Below are 6,675 nucleotides of genomic sequence, written 5' to 3'. Positions count from 1 at the left end.
TTTAAACCTCAAAAACTATACCAGAGTTCTAAACATAGGTATCTCCCAAAAACCATATTATAGCCCAAGATATACAAAAACATATCTATATACATATCAGTATCTCACAAGTACTTACTCTAAGTTATAGTATCTAAGTCCCCCCCTCCTAAAGCTCGCTAAGCTCGGCTCCGTGGATTTCCTAAAATGTGATAAAATTATTTGGGTGAGACACTTCTCAGTAAGACGGAATAGATTATTATCAATGTGTGGCTAACATGAGTTTCAGTGTAAGTAAAATACATCCATTAATCAACTTTAAATTAGATTGCATATAAAACTGTACTCACACCTATATATTTGAATATACATATTTTTCTTCTCAAAACATACTCCGACTCAATAAATAGCCCTTTTTACATAAATCTACATATATGCATAGAAGAACCTCCCTAACTGGACAATCATAAAACATCATGTATAAACCCCTATGATCAGGTTGAATGGTGCGAAGACTGGACTTAGCCACGGCTGGCCTACCACTAGGCTAAGTCAACATACTCATCTATATGTCTGATTTGCCTACCCAACCTAGTCCGGACTCTAGGGGGTACACAACCCTTCTCTGGGAAAATCAACTATCCAATTACCAACACTCTCAGAATAGTGTAGCTGCACTGACATATCTCACTAACTATGGTACCAAGCTTCCTTTACATATCTAGTTCATCAGGGTTCTTAAACCATATAATGCAGTTTATAAAATAAAACAGTAACATGATCTTATTTTCACAATTCGGTATAAAATCGACATATTCACAAATTAGTATAAAACCTGTCATAATCATAAATCGGTATAAAACCGTCATATCATAACTCAATATAAAACTATCAAATCATAACCTGGTATAAAATCATCATATCATGACCCAATATAAAACCATCATATCATAACTCCACATCATTCTCAACATTTCTTAAGATTAGTGTAAAATCATATCTTTCATTATATAATACCATAAAAACCAACAAATTTAGTTATGCAATAATAGTCATTCTCATGCCACATGATTTAAGTGATAATTCATAATATAATTAACTGCTCGGGGAAAATATATTCTGCTGAAAACAAGGGTATAATCATCTCCATAATTTTATTTAACTCATAATACACCCTAGAACGAACCCTAACCTTTCCCTAAACCCCTATACTTTATTTTTTTATATCTTGTGCATGATTTTATTTTATATATTGTGAAATAATTATTTATATCTTGTCAAGATTATTATTGTGTAGAGAAAAGAGAAAATACGTAAGAGTCTATTCACCCCCCTCTTAACTTTACACCCGAGCCGACAATGTTTATACTTTAGTGATTGTTTGCTTCTTGTTTAATTTATTTTGTGTATTTGTGTTTAAAGGAGTGTGTTTTGAAGGGAGTTTGGGAGTTTGGGAGTTTGATAACTTTGCCAAGTGGCTGAGTAGTGCTTCTAGGGTTTTACTAGATTTGCTTGCCTTTTTATTTTGATCCATGGGCAGCAGCTAATAGCGCTGCTGTTGTTTGTATACATCGCAGCTCCTTAGTTTGGAGTTCTATGGTTGTAGAGTAGCAAATAAAAAAAGGCAACTTGGTCCTTTCGTTTAGGGAGGTTTTAGGGACGGAAGTAGCAGCCAAAGGGAGAGCTGCAAGGGCGTTTAATGGCTGTTTTAGGGGCTGCACAATAGCAACAGAAGCAGCAGCCACATGTTGCTTTTTCTTTGGAACTAGCGGCAGAATTAGTGTAGTTTGGATAAATTTTGATTTTAAATTTATATTAAATTTAATTGAAATATAAATTTATTCAAATTCAGCTAAATCCAAATGTAAGTTCATGCATACGGAGCAATGTCTCATGTCTCTAACACATGGATGCGGGCAAGAAATTTGAAGGAAACACATGTGGCCAAATGATTCATGATCCATGGCCAGTTTTGCCTTGAAGAAACACCCCTGAACTGAAATTCGCCAAGAAGGTAACCCAAGTTTCCATCTCTGCGCGACCACAAAACTGACAGTGTACAGAGCACGCCAGAAAATTGCTCTGAATGACCCAAACAAATCAGCTATGAACAGCGAGTAATAAGTAATAACATCGTTCCGAGACGAAGAAGATTAGACGGAGAAACATGACGATGAACGAAATAAATCAGGAATGAGGCTCAATCGCCTCCCGTATGAGTGTGGAAAAAATAGATTGCCGAAGTAGAATTAAAGCAAAACCAAGAAAAGAAAATTAAATATCGAAACAGAATAAGCAAAAACAACAATTTGGCACACAAATATTCAAAATTTCCATTTTCCAGCAATCATATTACAAATTTTACATATTTTACAGCCGCGAATTCAGTCACTCCTACAAGAAGGCGCCGTGCCCAGTTTGACTGCAGAGATTAAAAATAAATAAATCATAGGGCTCCATTCTATTTCTTGGTGGTCGTGGGATCAATTGGGACCCCAACAGCTCAAGTACATGACTTGTCTCAACGACGACTCCGATTGCTTCCCCCTCTCTTCCCTCTTTAATCTTTTGTTGTTGGAAACCAAAGAAGAAGAAGAAGAAGATTGCTTCCTGGTCTGAGCAAATGACCTGAAATCGTGGTTGGCGTTTTGGGCGATGGATCTGAGGGCGTAGTTCCATCTGCAGAACCCCTGGTCCTTCAACGCCTCCACTGCCCCAACTGTGGCTGCCACCATCCATGCTCTGCTCGCTGAATTCATCGTCTTTGATGATCGAAGTACTCAATGAAATAATACAATTTGGCAGATCTGTGATCGTTAGTGAATGGAGGATTCAAGTAAATTTTTTGGAATGAAGTAATGGATGAGCCGGGAGTGATGCTTATATGAAGAGAATTGGGGTAAACCGGAGGCAATGGAGGGCTTCTGCGGCGCTGGTGGTTTTCGGGCATGCATGAATTTTCGCATTTTTAAACTAGCACACGGTTTACTCAAAACCACCTGCCTCTTTGCTGCCGACGACTCCCATTGTGAAGGAGGATAAAATTACACAAGCATCCTTCTATTAAAAAAGTCATTTGTTCATTGTTCTCCGACACTTACGCTTACTTTGAAACTATTGTGTACGCATGAATTGATCTTGAGGAAAAATTAGGACACCTGATAACCAATCATGAGTTATTGTAATCAAAATAATGAGAATCCTTAATCACTAGGACTAACATCCAAAATTTCCATTTAGCATTCAATAATGACTTATTAAAATCTTAATTTATGCATTCCTATCCTGATCATAATTCATACCTATACACTGATATTATTATCAGTTAAAGTCTATAAAATCTAATAACCTAAGCTTTGATACCACAATTGTAGCGCCTCAAATCTGGTGGGACCCAGAGTACTACAAATTTATAAATAAATCCATTTCATAATCTTTAATACCATAATAATAATGACCCGAACCTGATGTCAGGTACCGAGTACAACTGTCCATAACTCAGATTAAAATTATGCAGCGAAAAATATTTTAAACCTCAAAAACTATACCAGAGTTCTAAGTCTTCTCATTTACATAGGTATCTTCCAAAAACCATATTACAGTCCAAGGTATACAAAAACAAATCATAATAGTCACACTTATATATTTGAAAATACATTCTTTTCTTCTCAAAACATACTCCGGCTCAATAAATAGTCATTTTTACATAAATTTACATATATGCATAGAAGAACCTCCTTGACTGGACAATCATATAACCTCATGTATAAACCCCTATAATCGGATTGTGCAGTGCAAAGGCTGGACTTAGTCATGGCTGGCCTACCACCAGGCTAAGTCAACCTACTCGTCTGTAAGTTTGAATTGCCTACCCAATTTGGTTCGAACTCCAAGGGGTACACAACCCTTCTCTAGGCAAATTAACTATCCAATTACCAGCACTCTCAGTAGCGTGTTTCCTTTACATATTTGGTCCATCAAGGTTCTTAAATCATATAATGCAGTTCATAAAATAAAACAGTAACATGATCTCATTTTCACAATTCGGTATAAAATCGTCATATTTATAAATCAGTATAAAACCTGTCATATTCATAAATCGGTATAAAACTGTCATATCATAACTCAGTATAAAACTGTGTCATATCATAACCCAGTATAAAACTGTCATATCATAACCCGATATAAAACCGTCATATCATAACTCCACATCATTCTCAACAATTCATGATATTAGTATAAAACCATATCTTTCACTATATAATACCATAAAAATCAACATATTTAGTTATACAATAATAGTCATTCTCATGCCACATGACTTAAGTGATAATTCATTATATAATTAGCTGCTCGAGGAAAATATATTTTGCTAAAAATAAGGGTATAATCATCTCCATAATTTTATTTAACTTATAATATATCCTGGAACGAACCCTAACATTTCCTAAACCCCTATACGTTATTTTTTTATATCTTGTTAATGATTTTATTTTATATATTGTGATATAATTGTTTGCATCTTGCCAAAATTATTATTGTGTAGAGAAAAGAGAAAATACGCGAAAGAGTCCATTCACTCCCCCCACCCCCTCTTAACTCTACACCCGGGCCGACAATGTTTATACTTTAGTGTTTGCTTGCTTCTTGTTTGATTTATTTTGTGTATTTGTGTTTAAAGGAGTGTGTTTTGAAGGGAGTTTGGGAGTTTGATGACTTTGCATGGCAGCCATGGTGGCCGAGTGGTGCTTCTAGGGTTTTACTAGATTTGCTTGCCTTTTTATTTTGATCCATAGGCAATAGCTAATAGCACTGCTGTTTGTATACGTCGCAGCTGCTTAGTTTGGAGTTCTATGGCTGTATAGTAGCAAATAAAAAAAAAAAAAAAGGCAACTTGGTCCTTTCTTTTAGGGAGGTTTTAATGACTGTTTTAGGGGTTGCAATAGTGCAGCCATGTGACGACCTGCTCAATTTCCACATTTTTTTTTCTTGAATATATTATCACATATCTCATGTCCAAGCTCAACAGATCATAATCCACCTGGACCTATGGGTACCAGGGATACATCAAAACACAAACGGAAGCCTAAGCAACACGAAACATACAACCACAATATAATACATATAGAAACATCCATCACATTACCATAACTACCAGAGTCACTATAACCACTGTATCTCCATATATACAACCCAAAAAAAATGAGATCTAGGAACATTTCTCACAAAATCTGACTGTCCCTACAAAACTTACCCTCCCAAGGGGCAGATCTATCGTACTAGATCAGCGAAACTTTACCCGCTCTCCTATCAGGGGCCCCTGAAAAGTTAATAAAATTTAGGGGTGAGACACTTCTCAGTAAGGAAAATAAACTAATACTAGTGTGTGGCAACATGAGTAATCTGTGTTCTACATATACCATACATAATCTATATACAGTAACTGTTTCGTCAAATCTGGGAAAACATATATATATATATATATATATATATATCAAATCATGGCAAAACATAATGCATTTTCATAAACAAATCTCATCTCATATAATAATAATAATAATAATAATAATAATAATATAAAAACATTCTTGGTAGGTTAGCTGGCTGTTGTCATGTATTACCCCCCACATGACTGGGTTGTGCAGCCTGAAGGCGGAACTTAACAATGGTTGGCCGACCACTATCAAGTCAACAGTACAGTCTGTAAGTCCGATGGGTTTGCCTACCCTGGTCCTTACACCAGGGGCGATCACACACTTCTTAAAAACCACATCGACCATCCAATCTCACACAACTCCGTACAGTGACGTTAACACAGATATCATGATCATGAAGACCATGGACACATAGCAACGGTACTGTGCAAGTGTTAGCCTCTACCAAGCCAACCAGGTTCTAATACCATATAACATATATTGAAAATGTGATACTTGGATATTTCATATCATAAATTTTCACATCAATCATATCATTTTGCATATATACGTATATCATGAAAATCATCGACTCGTACGCCGGTATTACACATTTTATCATAGCTCGACCCGTACACCGGAAAATCATAGCACAACCCGTACACTGGCAAATCACATCATAGCACGGCCTGTACACCGACAAACATATCATAGCACAGCCCGTACGCTGGCAAATCATATCATAGTACAGCCCGTATGCCGATAAACATATCACAACACAGCCTCGTACGCTGGCAAATCACATCATGGCACGGCCCGTACACTGACAAACATATAAAAATCTAGGCCCGTACGCTGGTTTTCTCGTTATAAAAATCCGTATTATAATCACAATTCCAGAAATAGTATTTCATAGCATTCTATACTCATGCCACACTAACATATTTTCACATATTCAACATACCGTCATTTTAACAGAATTTTCCCAAAAATAAATCATATATAAATATATTCATTTCCCTGAAATCAAATTCTATAATAATATACAAACATTTTTCAAAAAGTACTAGTTTAGTTTATCCCTTTACCTAACTACTGAGAAAGCCCCCAAAACGATCTAGTCTAACTCCCGTAGGATTTCCTGACCAATACCCTAAAAATGAAAACCCCCAGTATTAAACTTCAGTATTTTCACGTGTATATCATTTCCTATAACTATTATGAAAACAAATTTGGCCTAAAAAGCCTTACCTCAACTCTAAGATAATTTCCAACTTGCTTT

The sequence above is a fragment of the Malania oleifera genome, chromosome 2 (assembly GCF_029873635.1).
Source record: "Malania oleifera isolate guangnan ecotype guangnan chromosome 2, ASM2987363v1, whole genome shotgun sequence".
NCBI lineage: Eukaryota > Viridiplantae > Streptophyta > Magnoliopsida > Santalales > Ximeniaceae > Malania > Malania oleifera.
The sequence above is the reverse complement of the archived record's forward strand: the minus strand, read 5'-3'. Positions refer to the sequence as shown.